This window comes from Lontra canadensis, unplaced genomic scaffold, assembly GCF_010015895.1.
Source record: "Lontra canadensis isolate GAN:19392208 unplaced genomic scaffold, GSC_riverotter_1.0 scaffold55, whole genome shotgun sequence".
NCBI classification, from domain to species: Eukaryota; Metazoa; Chordata; class Mammalia; order Carnivora; family Mustelidae; genus Lontra; species Lontra canadensis.
In genome coordinates, this window is record NW_022631049.1 from 7611157 (window position 1) to 7630054 (window position 18898).

Consider the following 18898-nt stretch of genomic DNA (forward strand, 5'->3'; position numbering starts at 1 on the left):
ATTTCGGATCAGGTCATGATCTTGAGGTCCTGGGATAAAAGCCCGATGTCAGGCTATATGCTCAGCCAAGGAGTCTGCTTGTGGATTCTCTCTCCTTCTCCCTCTGACCCTCCCCACACTCAAGCTCTCTTGCTCTAACAAATAGATCTTAAAAAAAAAAAAAAAAAAAAAAAAAAAAAAAGTATCATCTGTGTACCATTCATGGAAAACCTATTTAAAGGAAGATTAATGCCGGGGTGCTGGGGTGCCAGGGTGTCGGGTGGCTCAGCTGCCTTGCCCCACATCCGGCTCCCTGCTCAGCAGAGAGTCTGTTTCTCCCTCTCCCTCCCTGCCTGCTGCTCCCCCTGCACAGGCTCTTGCAGGTATGTTCTCTCTCTCTCTCTCTCTCTCTCTCAAATAAACAAAATCATAAAAAAAAAAAGATTAAAAATGTACAGTGTCCAGTATTGGCAAAGGAGTAAAAAAAAATATGCTTCTCATAGGTAGGAGACTAAACTGCCACCTTTCTAAAGGATATGTAGGACACACATCAATTTTAAATGTTGACTTCCATTTAAATAATTTTCTATACTCACATTCTGAAGTGCCCTTCTATTCCAAAAGTATTTTTAAAATAAATGGACTATAAAACAAAATTAAGAAGACCAAACCACCTGCTAAAGATAAACTCTTAAAATACAAAGCTTTTTGTGAAGCTAAAACTATACAAGCCTCCTGGATGCGACTAACAGAGATGGGTAAGAGTCTACATCCTGCAGGGATAGTAACAGAAATTAAAAATGCCCTGTGCAAAGCTGGGATAGAACTCAAGCTCACCGAAACTCATGCCTGGGGTGAAGGGGGTCTGCTGCCTATAAAAGGAGATGGAAAAAGCTACTTATTACCATAACCTGGAGCTATCATTTAGATGAAATGAGGTGCCCAGTGAGTAGAAGAGTATAGCTCTTTTGGTTTGTGTCTTTTCTTGGAGAGATAAACCTGAACCTGATCTTATCCAGAGTCAGGAACCACACCTCCAATGTAAGACACGCTTTCAGACTGGGCACCCCACGGCCAAGATGTAGACACATGCAAAAACATGGATAAGAAGGGTAAAAACAAAGAAAACAAAACAAGAAACTTCCATTTAGTAAGAGAACACAAAACCAAAGTCCAAAACACATGAGGAAAACAAAAACTGTGATGGACAGCCAACAAAATCAACAATTGTAGGAATTCAAACTAGAAGGAAAAACAACAATCTGAAAATAAAATGTGTGTTTAGGATCCTTCCAAAATTAAAAAAGACAATAGACTTGAAGAGGAAAAAAATTTAAAACAGTTAGAAATCAAACCAGAATAGGTGGCTATTAGAGACAGTGAGAACCTGAAAATGAGAAAAATATTCATTGAGAAATAAAAACTGAGACACATGAACTCTAGCTGGATAAAGTCAAGGGGTTAATAAGTAAATTGAAAAATGATACTTAGAAACTGCCTAGAAAATAACACAGAGATTAAAAAGGAATACTGGAAAAGCAATATTCCAAAATATAGGGGTGTCTGGCTGGCTCAGTGGGTAGAGAGTATGATTCTCTGGGTGAGAATTCACTGGGTGTGGTGCAAAAACAATGAATTCTGTTATGCTCAAAGAAATAAAAATAAGTAAATAAAATAAAATCTTAAAAAAAAACAAAGAAAAATATAAAAGTTAAATTATTTCTGGAATTGAAGATAATGCATCTTTAGATCAACAATATATCTCAAAGAGTACCTCTATATAGCACAACATATGCACACCTCCTAGGCATAGGGGAATGTGCTCAAGATATCAAGTATGGTAGAACAAATACTAATATTTATTCCATGATTAAAAAATAGGGCTCTGGGGCACCTGGGTGGCTTAGCCCTTAAGCAGCTGCCTTCAGTTCGGGTCCCTGGGATTGAGCCTGCATCAGGCTCCTTGTTCAAGCAGGAAGCCTGCCTCTCCCTCTCCAACTCCCCCAGCTCCTGTTCCCTCTCTGGCTGGGTCTGTCAAATAAATAAATAAATAAAACCTTGAAACACACACACACACACACACACACACACACACACACACACACACAAAAGCAGGACTCTGTCCTGCATATTATTTTACATATATTAACGTAATCACTGCTACAAACCCATACAATCTCACTATGATACTATCTCACTATGTCTGTTTAGAACTTGTCCAAGGTCACAATAAATAGTGGTGACAGGACACAGAAAAGGAATCTTTTTAAAAACTGGTAGAGAGAAAAATTATATACAAAGGCCTAACAACCAGGTAGAAACCAGACTTCTTAGAGATCCAAATTTCATAATACAATCAAATATACTGAAGGTACTAATAGGAAGCAGGGGGTTACCTATTAACCAAGAATTCTTTATTTGCTTAAGAAAAACAGAAAGTAATGTATAAAATATACTTTCAGATAAAAATTACAGACATTACAGGCCATCCTGAAAAGATTACTAAAAGATATACCTTAGCAAGAAGAAAGGTAATTCCAGGAGTGAGATACAAGGAACAGTAAGGACAGTGAAATATTTGGCTGATTAAAGTAGGTATTAAATATAAAAAAGAAAATGCAATCTTTAGGCTACAAAATGAGTAATTGTACAGAGTTATACAGATGATGAAGGAATGTTGTGTTTAATCAAATATCAGCACATAGGAAAAAAAATCACCACATATACAAGGATACAAGCTGCAGTGAATAGGAGTAACAACAAATACAAGATGTAAAATAACTATGAAATGTTTAACAAGATTTTTCACACAAACACAGACACACATACACACACCCCCGGAAAATGAGAAGAAATTATTTAAAAATTTATTTCGGAGGAAACTGGGAAAGAATTAAATGCCACCTTTGGAAATTAAGAATTAAAAACATTGATATTAAAATTTCAAAGGATGACAACAGATTAGAAACAAATGCAATAAATGTAGTTCACTGAGTTGAAGAAAAAAAAAAATAAAATTATGTTCACTTCAAAAAACTTAGAACCAAAGGATGAGGGGGGGTTAGGAGAAAAAGAAAATCAATTCTCCAACAAGTTAAGTAGCATCAATAGTCCACAGAAGTAACTCTAAGAAATGTTAAGAGTTGGACTTTGCAGTGCTTCTGAAAGTCCAAGAACTATTAACTAATCTCTCTGCTGAGGACAACTCCCTAGAACATGGCTCTGGTAGTACAAGAGTTCTTTACTTATTTATTTCACTGAAAGAATCAGAAAACACCGATGAAACAATGGCACCTTACTCTATAAGGTACAGCTTCATCTCATTTAACAAACGCTCCTCTGGTATCTCATTTTCTAAATATGCCTAAATCATAACAATCTTTAAATTTGTATATCTCTGGTTAGAGGTAGATGTTTCTTTCCTATGGGGTCTATTAGTTTGCAGCTCATAGGGCTAAGGCCTCTGGAATGTTGTTCTAATCTCCCTCAGGCCTAAAATATTTTCACATGTTTCTCTAGTTAAATATTCTTATAATAAAGCTCAAGTTTATAGATGAGTCAGTTAAATCAACAACTATTCTTTAATTTCTTCTCCAAATACAAGTAACCTGTAAGTTATGAAGATTTATATAGAGTTTTTTTTTTTTTAAGATTTTATTTATTTGACAGAGACAGAGAAAGTGAGAGAGCACACAGCAGGGGGAGTGGCAAGCAGAGGGAGAAGCAGGCTCCCCACTGAGCAAAGACCCCCCAATACGGGGCTGGATCCCAGAACCCTGGGATCATGACCTGATCTGAAGGCAGACACTTAACTGACTGAGCCACCCCAATGCCCCTATAAAGTTCTTTTGAATAGAAATACTTATTATTAAAAAACCAAACAAACAAAAAACACATTTTGTAAACTTGGGTTCCAATACTAAAAACATTCACTTAAGTCACATGATATTTTAAATGTTAAATAACGAATCTCATTGTTCTAAAGAAATTATCTTCATCACCTGCTCCTTTAGAAAGTTATATACAAAATATTATAGGCAATATTTCTGATAAGGGACTGATTATGGTGTTTTAAACCTATCATCCAAGATATAAAATACAAGTACAAACAGTTCCCATTAGTTTACATTCCCCTTCTCACAAATTTTGAGTTGGCACTTTTACTGATTGTACCTAAAATCCCACTAACAATTCTAGTCCAACCAGAAGGCCCCAATCTATCAAATTGAATTAGATTTTCTTTGGCAGCGGCATCCCTCATTCCCCTGGCTAATTCTAGATCCCTGAAGTAGTCCACTGAGTATGGAGGCACCAGAATAGATAGGTAGGATTCTACCCCTCCAATTTGAAAACCTCATTGCTATTTAAATCTGTGGGATTTTTCCAAAGTATTCTAAGGTGATAAGGATTTCCCATGCTACCCTGGTTCAAACCTGACCATCTTCAAACCCCGCCCCCCCCACCAAAAACAATACATGACTTATAGTTCAGCTTTAAAATTCCTATACAAAGTTCTGGAAAGAAACTATGTCAAGGGTACCAAACCTCCTTCACTGACATTGTGACTAAAATTTGAAGTTCAGAACGGAGAATTAAAGAAAAAAAATTCTTATCTTCTACTACATGGTAACATCTCTGCCTTTTCTTTCTTCCCTCTAGGTCTTATTCTCTCCTAAGCAACCTCCAAGTTTCATTCTTCTGTTCACAAATTCAGTCTCCTTGCAAATTTTACACCATTTCTATTCCTGTTCTCACCTAGAGAACTTTGTACCTCCCCAACCTGATCAATTCTCTTCTATTTTCCTGTTCTTGCCTTTCTCATCCTTGGGTTTAGGAGAGTAAGAAGGTAGAGTTCAGGCAAGTCAGCTGCTAGGTGAAACATTTCAGTTAACTCATGCAAGCCTGAGTTTGAAAGGTTAGCTACTAGAGCAACACTTTAGGGGAAGTTGAGGGACTTCTGGATGAGGACTAATGGTACATATTCTTTGAACCTGTAATACAAGTGAAGAGACTGATTCTTGGTTTAAATTTGGATACAGTCTTCCAATAACTGAATTAATTTTTCCTGGTCAGAGGAGGAGGAAACAACCATTATTTAAGCTATATAAGGAGGCACATTATTCATCGTTGGTTATCTCATAAGATACACAAGAAGTTTATAATGGCTAGAAATCACCTGATCAAAAAGTTATTTAGATTGCATTTATATGAAATATCAAAAAAATGTATAGAGACAGAAAGTAGATGAGTGGCTGACAAGGGCTGAGGGAGAGGAGAATGGGGAATGACTGCTAATGAGTGTAAGATTTCTCTGGAGGTGATGTAAATGTTCTAAAATTAAATTGTGGTTAATGGTTGCACAATTCCATGAACACACTAAAAATTACTGAGCAGCAAACTTAAAGTGGATGAATTTTATACTATGTTGAGTTATATCTCAATAAAGTCATTTTAAAAGACTGCTATGGTTTTCTGTATTTTTATTTTGCATAAAAGATTTTATTTTTTTCAAGATTTTATTTATTTGACAGAGAGAGCCACAGTGAGAGAGGGAATACCAAGCAGGGAGCCCAAAGTGGGGCTCGATTCCAGGACCCTGAGATCGTGACCTGAGCCAAAGGCAGACACTTAATGACTGAGCCACCCAAGTGCCCCTATAAAAAGATTTTAAAAGATGACTACAGAATATATGGTCCAACACATAAAATACTATATTAAATTTTTTCAAAGATTACTGGAAAACTTCCTCCGCTGCCCAATATTTCTTCACCTTGTAGCTTCAACCAAATACTGACTTCACTCTTCAAATGAAATATTTCTTCCAAATAATCAAATGAATTATAATGCAAAAGACTGTTACTGAGTTAAAAAATACCTAAATTTAAATGCCCTAAATTCAAACCTCAAAAATGAAATTTCAGGGGCGCCTGGGTGGCTCAGTGGGTTAAAGCCTCTGCCTTCGGCTCAGGTCATGGTCCCAGGGTCCTGGGATCGAGTCCCACATCGGGCTCTCTGCTCAGCAGGGAGCCTGCTTCCTCCGCGCTCTCTCTCTCTCTCTCTGCCTGCCTCTCTGCCTACTTGTGATCTCTATCTGTCAAATAAATAAATAAAATCTTTTTTTAAAAAAAAAATGAAATTTCAAAAAGCAAACCAAAAATGACCAAGCAAACCAACCAAAATAAGTCAGATACAGCTCTTCTATGCTAAATAGTATTTCCATGAAGTCCACAACAAAAGGCATTTTTTTCTACAAAACTTCATTCAAAAATAGTCTTTGCTGAATTAGATAAAAAATTACAACTACCCAAACCATAGTCCCTTGTGCAGTAGTCTCAATTTCATATACTAAGCGTAGACAGAGCTTGCCACTTTTGATGTTTCCTTCATGTTTAATGTATCAATATCTTCTAGACATGTACTGTGATATGAATTACATGCTCTATAAGGCAGTCTTCTTAAGTTTTTACAAAGGTATGTACTGCACAATTTTTTTAAAGTTAAACTTTAGGGTGCCTGGGTTGCTCAGTTGGTTGGGTGACTGCCTTCGGCTCAGGTCATGCATGATTTCGGAGTCTGGGGATCGAGTCCCCAGTCTGTTTCTCCCTCTGACCTTCTCCCCTCTCATGCTCTCTCTCACCGTCTCTCTGTCGATACATAAATAAAATCTTAATAAAAAAAAAAAGTCAGAAGGACATAATTGCCTGAAAAATATTTAAGCTCAGGGGTGTTTGGGTGGCTCAGTGGGTTAAAGCCTCTGCCTTCAGCTCAGATCATGATCCCAGAGTCCTGGGATGGAGCCCCACATGGGGCTCTCTGCTCAGCAGGGAGCCTGCTCCCCCCGCCACCCTCTCTGCCTGCCTCTCTGCCTACTTGTGATCTCTGTCAAATAAATAAAATTATTAAAAAAAAAATTACTAAGCTCAATTTAGTTGGTGGGTTCTACTGACTGTAAAAATTAGATACTGACCTATTATCACTAACCATTACAGTGTGAGCAAAACATTGAAAAGATGTGGAAAGCACAGAGCTATTTAGTTTTTAAAGTTTTCTAAGAATGTTCTACAGTATTCACAATCTCAATTTGCTTCATCTGTTAACTATTTCAAATTTCTGGGGTCTTTTGGTTTTGTTTTGTTTTTAAAGATTTTTATTTATTTATTTGAGAGACAGAGATCACAAGTAGGCAGAGAAAGGTGGAAGCAGAGAAGCCCGATTCAGGGCTTGATCCCAGAACCCTGGGATCATGACCTGAGCGGAAGGCAGAGGCTTTAACCCATTGAGCCATCCAGGGGCCCCTCAAATTTCTGTTTTGAATAACTTGTCTAAAGAAGTGGATTCAATTTCCAGTTTGCTATTTTTTAAACCTTGCATATTTGAGGATTCAAACTCAGACTGACCTAGAAAATAATAACTGACTCCCTTAGCCAGTCCATTCTTTTTCCTTTTGCTTAAAACAAACAAAATCCCCTGCGTGACAGCACATTTTAAAATGTATGCTGGTAACCTGAAAGAGGGGGAAAATAAAACTTATTAAATATTTAAGATGACAAAAGGTTTATTCAAAAACAAAATATGCAGCAGTTTTAAGTATTTTACACATATGAAATGTCACTGCTAGGAAAAAAAAAAAAATCAAGAAGTATTTGCCCCTAAGAGAAAGACTTCTGTCCATACAATCTAACATTTTTCCAAAACAGATTCATTAAATGAGTCCACAAGTTTTGATGAGATGCTTTGTGTATATGGAAAAGGGTACTGGGAAAGTAAGCGAAAAAAAAAAAAAAAAATATATATATATATATGTATACACATACACACATGTGTGTGTATATATATATATATATATATATATATACCTCCTGTACTTGATTAGCCACATCTCAAATGACATGACCTAAAATGAGTTTCTCAATTCCGTGCTACTTCTCCTACCCAGCTCCCTGTCTCAGGAAATAGATCTACCATTAGTCATAAGCTCGCAGAATCCTGTATTTCACCCTTATCACAGTATGTAAGACCCTGTGAATTCTTCCAATTTTAGATTTTCAGATTCATGAGGGAAGGAATCATGTCTTTTCTATTCATACTACTTTGCGTATGGAGAGTAGGACAAAGGAATGATAGTAGGACAAAGGAAATGATAGCCATCATCATGACTTCTCTCTTGTCAACAGACTCAGGAATTCTTTTCTACCCAGGAAAAAGTATTCCCATAGAAGAGGATCTGCAGACTAACTCTAACCTACCATTTCCATTTTGTTATTCTACAGAATGCATAGTTCTAATATTTAAGATCTCTACAGAAATATAATTGATTTCTAGTAAGAAAACATTGGACTCTAAAGCAAATATGCAGCTTACCAATTAAAAATCTGATTTTCAGATTGTGCTCATTAATGACTTAAAAGTTTCTTGACATCATTAGTTGACACTCTCATTACTGAAAAATGCCACATAAGATATATTAGAGATGACAAAAGAGAAAGATGTAGTTTTGACTAGAAGTTAGAGCCTATACATTTTCTTTTCCTGAGCTATTTATTTATTCATCTGATCATCCAATCAATAGTCACGAATGGGTAAATTTCTTAAAGTGTTTTCTGTATGGGAAGCAAGGTATAAAGTAATTTAGGAATAATTTCTGAGAGCTAGGAAACCCACTTTCAATGTATTTTAGACAAAAATATCTTTAACTTAGTCTGGGAGTTTTACTATATATAAAATGAATTGATCCCATAAGCACTTAAGGAGCTCCTTATTCTACCGACTATAGCAAACTAGTACAAGATCACACCAGATGGCTGACTAGTTGTTATAGTGCTTGCTTATACCGTCAGGAAGCATTTACACAGAGAAAAATGAAGATGAGATATGGAGTAACAGAGGGTGTTAAGCAGAAAGTTTCTGCTGATAGCAGAAAAAACCTGCCACTTCTAAGATCAGCCCCTAACATCCAGAACAGCCTTACTCTCAGCAAGGATAATAATCTACTGCTTTACAAAAAGTGAAAATTTTATTTACCATCTATTTATATTCTGAAGCATGATAACATACTACAGAGATAGTTTTCTAAAGCCTGGTAAGTTTTGTAATTGTTTGCAAAACAAAAACAACAACAACAACAAAAACAACGAAGAGCCACTCCTTGCTTATCCTTATAATTAATATTTTCATTTTTGGAATTTGGTAAAGGAAGCTGTAACTTCTGTAGACATAATATCAAATTAAATGCAATTTTCTACCACTCATGCTAAAGAAAAGGAGAAGTGCTAAGAAAAGGGGGGGGAAGCCAAGGCATTTATTCAAAATCAGTAATGAATTACAGTCTTAAAAATACCACAATAGATTTTGAATAACATATTCTTTAAACAAAATAACTAAGCTACATACAGCCTGATTCAAAACAAAATACACACCAAAAAAACCCCATTTATCTATATTCCTGCCCGAATGGTCATATTACAGATGAGTAAAAAGAACTAGGTTAAATATAAAATAGATTACCCACGACCTATGCTCTCATAATTTGCTATACTTCTGGTTCACATTCAATTTTCTTTGTCATGTGTTCATCAGAAAATAAGTAAGGAGACTATAAGATTAAACAATGAGCTACTAAAAACAAATAAAACCCTATCCTTGCTTTCAAGCACTTTATTTTTAATAAATCTTAATATTGAAGTATTCCATTTATAGTATAAATTCTACTTTAAGCCGAATTAGGTAGCCTGTATTTAAGACCATCTTAAATTCACTAAGAATATAATTTGAATAAAGGACCGATGAAAGCAGTTGTCAGTGGGTTGCAAAGTAACGAATAAGCCTTAAGGCAAAACTGTCTATGACTTGTGGTAATAGCTGCATTATGCCCATATCTTATATTTTTCTGATATTACAAAATTTAATAGTTCTTGGTAAAAAGTTCTAAAGTGAACGGACATAACACATAACACTATACTTTTCAAATTTAGTATACCCTTCCACCTCAGACCTCAACTCCATCACAAGATTCACTCACAGGGTACAATGGAAATGTAGTCATAACCTTCAAAACCAAAGATTTTCTAAACCATCATAACTGCCAATAGTTTCTCTCAGCAGGAGCAATAAAACTGCAGTGTTCCATATATATAATAACAATGAAAAATGCAAGGACTGGAGTTCACTTTCTATTACCAGCTGTGAAGCTTCAGACAAGTAACTTAACTTTTGTCTCAATTTCCTCATCTGCTAAGATCCAAGTAGTAATATTATCTATCTCATATATAGAGATAGGAAGATTTAAGGAGACAGTAATTAAAATTTTTCTACAATAATACCTGGCCTACTGCTCAATGTTAGCTGTCATTGTTAATAGCTAACATTAAGGCTAGAAAAACTTAAAAGGTGCACAAAGAATCAAATTTATGATTCTGGCCTCATTAGTATCATACTCCAATAAATGGATCTCAGCAACCAGACTGCTCATATAAAACTATCCATTTAAAAAGTCAATATTACCATGCATTTTCCAAATACTGGAATCATTTTTAACAATTTGATATGGCTTAAAATTTAGCTTTAAGGTTTATATGAACATGGACTACTCATATATTAGATACTTGTTTTGGTTCAAATGAAATCAGGTGAGCATATCTCCCTTCTTTAACTAATACAACGTCTCATTTCTGTGACTCCACAACTCCCATTTAAAAGGTTGTCTAGTTCACAGTATCTGCGAACATAACTCTGGAAAGAGATGAAAGTCTATGGAATGTCCTATTAACCCTCAAAGTGAAAACACTGGAAATTAAAGTGAAACCTTTAGGTCTAGAATCAATCAACCTAATTTTCTATACCAGCATTAAGAACTCTGCCACATTTCTGGGGCGCCTGGGTGGCTCAGTGGGTTAAAGCCTCTGCCTTCGGCTCAGGTCATGATCCCAGGGTCCTGGGATCGAGCCCTGCGTCGGGCTCTCTGCTCCGCGGAGGGCCTGCTTCCTCCTCTCTCTCTGCCTGCCTCCCTGCCTGCTTGTGATCTCTCTCTCTGTCAAATGAATAAATAAAATCTTTAAAAAAAAAAAAAAAAAAAAAAAAAGAACTCTGCCACATTTCTGATATGTATTAATCTTCACACTTAAATATCCAGGTTCAGCCAAAATAATATACGGGAAGAAAAGTCAGAAATGTCTGCTACCCGAAAGCTCTGAACTTTTTCTACCACTTCCTACAACAATCACTTCCACTTGCAGGTAGATTTTGTCTAATATTTACAAAATATCTGAGTATCTACTATCCACAAGGCACTGTGGTAAGTTTTGAGGATAATAAAAAGCTACTGTATCTTCCCCTTCAGAATTTTATAAGTTGAACACACAGTTATAATTAGAACACAAATACCTAGCAATAAAGCATACAACTAAAGCCATACAAGTAATACAATAGATACTGCCATAGAAGTACAGATGAAACACAATGATCAGAGAAGGTATTGTGAAAGAAAAAATATTATAAATGAGCTTTGATAGAGGGGAAAGCAAAAGCTAGAAAAAGAAGGCCAAGAATTCCAACTTACCAATTAGCATGAACAACAATCCACTGAGATAGGACAAGGTATGTCCCAGAGATGGCAAAATGTACTGGTTTGGTTGAAATTGATCTGTCCTGGGATACCTGGGTGGCTCGGCTGGCTAAGAATCTAACTTGTGATTTGGTTCAGGTCCTGATCTAATGGGTCCCAAGACTAAGTCCCACCTCTGGCTCCCCCCCCACCCCCGCCCCGCTTGAAATCCTCTCCCTCCGCCCCTCCCCGCATACACTCTCCTCACTCTCCCCAAAGCAAATAAACAAATCTTTTAAAAAAGAGAGAGGGGCACCTGGGTGGCTCAGTGGGTTAAGCCTCTGCCTTTGGCTCAGGTCATGATCTCAGGGTCCTGGGATCAAGCCCCAAGTTGGGCTCTCTGCTCGGCGGGGAGCCTGCTTCCCCCCCTCTTTCTGCCTGTCTCTGCCTGCTTGTGAACTCTGTCAAATAAATAAAATCTTAAAAAAAAAAGAGAGCAAGAAATAGATCAATCTTCAAGTTCAATTACGGAAAGTGTCAAAACCCCAGCAAAGTATTCTAAACTTTATCCTAGATGAAAAGGGAATCACAAGTATATCAAGCAGAGAAATAATATGATACAGTTTTTTAGAAGGAGTCTGTGATGGTTTATTGAATGGGGAAGGGAGATGCAGTACAAAATAAAAGTGGAAAGACCAGCTGGAGTGCTAAAACCAATGGTCTGGGTATGAAGTGACTAAGATCTGTACTATTCTAATACAATTTTTCAAACTTAAGTAACACAGGACCCACCTGTAAAGCCTTAATACTTTCTATATGAAGACTATTTTTTATAAGATCTGAATTAATTACAATTTAGTTTTCTTACTTTCTCTTCCCTTTTTTCCATAACAGTATCTTCCTGCCCATTTCTAATCACAAACTGTAACTTCTCTTCAAAATACCAACCCTTGTCTTTCTTCACTTACTCATCATTCTAGTCTGAACATTCACCTTTGCTTTTATTACTCTTTATCCTCTATTTAACCATCTCTTCCCACCTAACAATTAACTACAAACCAATCACCTCTCTAGCTTCATACAGTCAAATAAAGCTGCTCAAATTCAACTTTCTCTTCCACTACCTCTTAACGTTTAACTTTTATTTATAAATTCTATATGCCTACAACCTTTGTAACTTCTAAAGTCTCTACCCAATCTCTTACAGTATGATTTCCAGGCTCACTGCTAAAACTGTACTCAAAGACACACACTCTGTTGTTTCTATTCCTGTATCTCAAGATTTCACAAACTCAAAAGCAGCTACTATTTATTTAGTACTTTCTTCATGGTAGAAAACATCAAGTATTTTACACAATCATTTCACTTAATCTTCAAGAATACCTTATAAGGGGCGCCTGGGTGCTCAGTTGATTAAGCAACTGCCTTTGGCCCAGGTCATGATCCTGGAGTTTCAAGATCTAGTCCTGCAAAGGTCTCCCTACTCAGCAGGGAGTCTGCTTCTCTCTCTCATCCTTCCCCCTCTCATGCGGTTTCCAATAAATAAATAAAATCTAAAAAAAAAAAAAAAAAGAATACCTTATGAGAAAGGCTTTCCCATAAGACAGATAAATATGAGGCTTAGCGAAATCGAGGAGCTTGTCCAAAATCACCCCACTAGGAAATTTTATCACCTCCTCTCTAAAGCCTTTAATGTATGTACTTAGAACATTACTCTTAGTCCTTCATTAAGGACATCAACCATCTGAGAATTTAATATTGATTTCATTCCTCAATTTAAACAATGATAGTTGAAGACATAAAACTGTTTAGCTCTGCTGACTTCGGAAACTTTAGGGAATGAGAAAATGAACTCCAGGAACTTCTTAAATCTTTTTGGAATGTTTCAGAAGAGACTGAAACATTGGAAGGCTTAATTTATACATAAATTATATATAAAGACTTAATTTATACATAAATTTATAAGGTGTCTTTTAATTCTAGGAATCTGAATCTTAGTGTTAACATTCAGATTCTCAATTTTTTGATTCCTAGGAACAAGAAAGATAATCTATTTGGGAAAAATTCACTCAGGAATATTTTGAAAATAACTTCATATCTACACAGTTCTGATCTTGGCATGTTAACTTAGATTCTCTGAGTCTATATTTCTTCACTTGTAAAAGAGAAATAACATCATATACTTTAGAGGGTTGTGGGGAAAATTAAAGCCTGACAAATGGTTAATACACTGTGACTTTGGGGCGCCTAGGTGGCTCTGTTGTTAAGTGTCTGCCTTGGGCTCTGGTCATGATCCCAGCATCCTGAGATCGATCCCCATACCGGCTCCCTGCTCCGTGGGAAGCCGCTTTTCCCTCTCACATTCCCCCTGCTTGTGTTCCCTCTCTTGCTCTGTCGAAAAAGTAAATAAAACCTTAAAAAAAAAATACACTTTCACTATATCTTTATTCTGTATCTAGAAGTAGTTTGTTCTCATAGGATTTTAATTCAAATCATATCACCTACAAAAATTCTTTCAATCCAGATCCTAAATACGAATAGTACATAAACTTGGTCAATGGATTCCAAATAAACATATTTAGAATTATAAAAACTCAAGCTCCCTCCCTTATTATTCAAGGAATGTTTAAGACACCTCTAATTTCGTAAACACAGTATCAGTAGTCTACTTTACTAATACACATTAAGATCTAGCACTTTTCTCTCAGTTTTTAAAAAAAATTCTAAAGTCTATTACATTTTAGATAAAGGTATTCAGAAGCTCACCTCTCTTAATCGTTTCCTTTCTCTAGCTCCTCCTACCTGCCTCAGCAAAAGACAAGCTAGGTAAAGAGATTATCTAGGTAGTACAGAGATAGCTAGGACATGCAAAGGTCAAAATCATCAAGGAATAAATTCTGTAGATTCAATAAAATATGAAATTGTTACTTGTGTAATATGAAGTACATTTGAGAGCAAAAGAGGGGCTCCTGGGTGGCTCAGTGGGTTAGGCCTCTGCCTTTGGGCTCGGGATCAAGCCCTGGGGGGGCTCTCCGCTCAGCAGGGAGCCTGCTTCCCCTTCTCTCTGCCTGCCTCTCTGCCTACTTGTGATCCCTCGCTGTCAGATAAATAAATAAAACCTTAAAAAAAAAAAAGAAAGCAAAAGAAGAATATAATCAACCTTTTGATTTTTATATAAATTTAACCCAAGCTTCTTTTATGTAAATAAGGGTGGTTAGTAATCCCTGCTAGAAATTCAGGGAATTTCTTGGCTAACAGTGCAATAATAAATGAAGCAACTGAATTTTAAAAATTTGTCACCAACATTATTCGAAATGAAGGAACACATTCTGGCATAAAGTTACCACCAAAGGTACAGGAGGGTGCAAATTTTACCTAGTTGCCTCACACCTTCCCCTCACCCAAGGTCCACATATTTCACAGGCCACACCTTGTTTTATCTTAACTTTTTTTAAGATTTTATTTATTTATTTGACAGAGAGAGACACAGTGAGAGAGGGAACACAAGCAGGGGAGTGGGAGAGAGAGAAGCAGGCTCCCCACTGAGCAGGGAGCCCCATGTAGGACTCTATCCTGGGACCCTGGGATTAAGACCTGAGCAGAAGGCAGACCCTTAACTGACATAGCCACCCAGGAGCCCCACTTCTTGTTTAACTCTTATAGGACTCCACTTCAGCCGACTTTCTTACTTGGCTGCCTCCCTTCTTTGATCTAAGGATGGAAAGTAATCCGTAGATTATTTTACAGTACCACTCAAGAGTGAGGTGCCCAGGCAAGAGTTAGATAATCATGGGGGGGAGGTCATCAAAATATCACCCTCTAATTATCACAGACTTACACTTTAAGAAATTAATTCAGCTCTCATGGGTGAGCATTTCAGGGACAACAAGCTCCCTGTGGACATATGTCAGTCTTCAGTTTTAAATTATTAAATAAATCAGCATTCACAGCTGAGCCAAAATCAGCTACACATTCTATTAGCTACTATAATAAATAGTGTAAGCATAATGTGAACAAATTCAAAGACTGTTTTAAGTTTTTGGTAACTGCTTAGCAATGTTTACCATGTAACAACATGATGTTGCTATAGAGTTCTTTGAAAAAAATTAGGCATTAGGAAACAAATTTTCAGACAAAGGTTTATTAACAAGTCAAGATAAGCAAGACCCAGCTTGAACTCACAGAAACTTCTTCATAATGTGTTCTTATAATGCCCTTCACATCAAACTACGAAGGGTCCTGTGCTTGTTCAAACCTGCAGTTTCATCCACCCTTTATTTCTTGTGGAATCCCCATCCTTCTTCCTCCCAAGAGTTTTTCTAGACTTCCCAATCCCAACAGAAAAATCAATAAAGCCTATCTACAGGAGTATCATCCCTAAAGATCAATTATCACCTTAAAATTCTTTTAAGGAAGACACTTACTTTTAAATAACATGCAGATTTAGCTGAAACATCTAAGTGCCTGACATATACTAGGCATTTGGTCAAGGCATACTGAATAGACAGTGTTAACTGAGTAAGAAAATTTAGTAACTGGACATGCATTTGATAATACAGTATACCACTATGCTTTACTGATTTGTAAACTGAGACTCAAACAGTTAAAAAGGACTTGTCCATGGACACAGCTATTTTGGAGCACAGCCATGACTAAACAATTCTTATCTCCGAGTACAATGTTCCCTTCAACAGGTTATACTGTAATTATGGTCATCACTCTAGCTCTTCAAACCGAAATATAAAAAGATACAACCTGTGTTAAAAAAAAAAAAAAAAAAAAAAAGAATGTCTAAAGAAATTTATGTAAATTTCCACCAAAAAAGAAAATAACACTTTTTTAAAGCAGGCTCCATGCCCAGCATAGCCTCCAAGGAGGGGCTTGAACTCACAACCCTGGGATCAAGACCTGAGTTGAGAGCAAGAGTCAGAAGCTTAACCAACTGAGCCACTCAGGTGCCCCTAAAAAAGACATTTTAATGACTAGCATTCAAGCCTGTTACTTTGCAAATATATACTGAGGTAGCTAGCCAAGCTTCCTGCTCTTATATACTTCTCCCTAACAAATTACTTCACTAATGTGAAAAATGATATCAAATCAAAAACGTCTTCAGTAACTTCCATGTGCACTTCTCATTACAGTTTCAATAATGTGTCACTGCAGCAACTTGCAGCTTAAAAGTAATCATCTCTACATGATTCAATGTTTATTCAGATATACAAGAGTCACACATAAGAACAGAACTACAACATCAGGCAAGGAATGTTACTTTGTGCTTCAACTTATTTACTGACAAAGAAACATTAAATCAAGGGTAACATCTATGATTAGAAAATAGGCAGTGGGGTGGGTCACCACCTTCCTAATCAATTTTCTAATCTGTAAAGTGTTACAGAAATACAGTATTTGTAAAAGACCCAGTATGTAAAAAATATAAAAGTTGTAATAGTGAAATTGTTCCAGTTGAAGAGGAATTGGGGAGTAAGCCCTGCTGAACACCTATGAGCTCTGGAACCCCTATGGCTCAGCAGAGTACCATTTAAATAAATAAATACCCCCTTACTTTTCAGAGCTCTTTGCATCTAAAAACTGATTGTGTTTAAAATTCCACCATGCAAGTCTGAAAAGATTAAGCCTCTTCCTCCAGAACAATTTTTGAAATTTTTAATTTCTTTCAATAATGTCAAAATCACCTACTCTGGAAAAGTAATACCTATATCCCATTGATTTTTACACCTCCCATCACTCTTTCAATCCCTTCATAAAATTCATTACGCTCATTAGTGCAACTTGCAGAAAATTCAGGGGTGGGGATGGGGGCGGCGCATGTATTTCTTGGCTTGGACAACTTAAGTATGACCTTTGTGGATTTGTAAGTACCATGCGGCGCTTGAGAAGGGAGAAGGAAAAATACCTCAGGTGATGAAATTTTCAAAACGTATCTAAACTGCGGTTGGTAGAAGGCTCTCCACAGCCAGCTTGTCTTTCAAGAGAATATTTAAATCTACAAGCACAACAGAACCATACCTCAACCACCGAACTCTAAGAACTTCATCACACAATTCACACAGTTAAAATACAAGAAATCAGTGTGATTTACTTCAATGGATTTGTTCGATGCCTTAATAATGAATGAACTGCAGGTATCACCGACTTGAGTTCTTAAGGAGCCTCACTCTCAGCTCAGACCCTGAAGCAAATCCTCCAGAATTTGGAGCCTCGAGGCCAAGTCCGGTCCAAAGGAAGCCTACCCCCTTCTTCCTCCAGGCCTCCGTCCCAGGGGTTGGAGCCCTGGGCGGCCCTGCGGGAGGGGGCGCCGCGACGCCCCACTCCTCGCTCGGGAAAAGTTCCGCCCGCCGTTCTCGGGCCAGGCTGCCCTGGGGCCCTCGCCCGCGCCACGGCCACACACACTCGCCGGGCGTCGGCGGCGGGAGGGTCGCGCCCCCTCCCCGCGCCGCCGCCGCCACCAACACCCCGCCCCCGCCTCCCCGCCGCCACCGCCCTCGCTGAGCGTTAACCCCTTGCGGCCCGCCGCCCGGCTTCGGGGAGGAGGCCGGGCCAGGGGGTGGAGTTGTCGTGTCTCCTCCCGGGAGCGCCCGGGCAGACGCCCGGCTTGTTTACAGGCCCCAGGCCCAGGCCTGGCCGCCACCGCCGCCGCGCAGGCCCGCCCGCCCGCCCGCCCGCCCTCGGCCCGAGCGTCGCGCTTACCCGGAGCAGCCGCGGGCGGGCAGGTCCCTGGTCGGCCAAGGCAGCGGCGGCGACGGCGGCCGGGGAGGGGGCTGGAAGGGGGTCACCGCGGCGGCTGCCGGCCAGGTCAGGCCGGGGGAGGGGGCGGAGGAGGGGAGGAGCCGGGCTGCGTCCGGGCCCCGGCTCTCGGCGCCCTCGCGGCTCAGATCATCCGGGCGTTGGAGCGGGAGGCGGAGAGCGGGTCCCGGAGGAGGAGGAGGAAGAGCCGAAGACTCATCGCTTTCGCGCCCCACCTGCCTGGCGCCCCCCCACCCCCCCTCCCCAACCACCCGTTCCGGCGCTGCAGCCGCCCGAGCACCCGGAGCTGCGGGCCCGGCCGGCGCCGAGACCACTGCTCCCTCGCTCCCGCGCGCGCTCCCGCCCCTAGCGCCGCCGCCGCCTCGAGCGCGTCCCCGCGCAGGCGCGCTCACGAAGGCGCCGTGCGGCCCCTCCCCGACTCTTCTGTCCGCCCCGCCCCGCGGGCTGGGCGGCCGCTACAGCTGCGGCGCGGCGGAGCAGCTGCAGAGACCCGGATGTCGTTGGGCAGGAACTGCGGCGAGGGCCAGCAGGCGGGGGAGGGGCAGCCGCAGATGACATCACTGCCCTACCCAGCTTCTCTCGCCGCAGCCCCCTCGGCCCAAGGCCGAGGCCGAA

The 18898-nt window shown here is 39.2% G+C and overlaps 1 protein-coding gene across 3 annotated transcripts in view; it reads right to left on the reverse strand.

Annotated features, from left to right (window-relative positions):
* Positions 1-18898, reverse strand: part of PPM1A (protein phosphatase, Mg2+/Mn2+ dependent 1A) — a 40598-nt gene that overhangs the window by 18819 nt on the left and 2881 nt on the right. The window contains exons 1-2 of one of the 3 annotated variants that reach the window (XM_032875266.1): positions 18227-18645; positions 17433-17522 (exon numbers count right to left, since the gene is read on the reverse strand). The exons of 1 other annotated variant lie outside the window; for it this stretch is intronic. The gene's annotated coding sequence lies outside the window, so the exon portion shown is untranslated. Of the gene's footprint in view, positions 1-17432; positions 17523-18226; positions 18646-18898 lie in introns of those variants that run through there. One more of the 3 variants, XM_032875265.1, reaches the window with a different exon arrangement.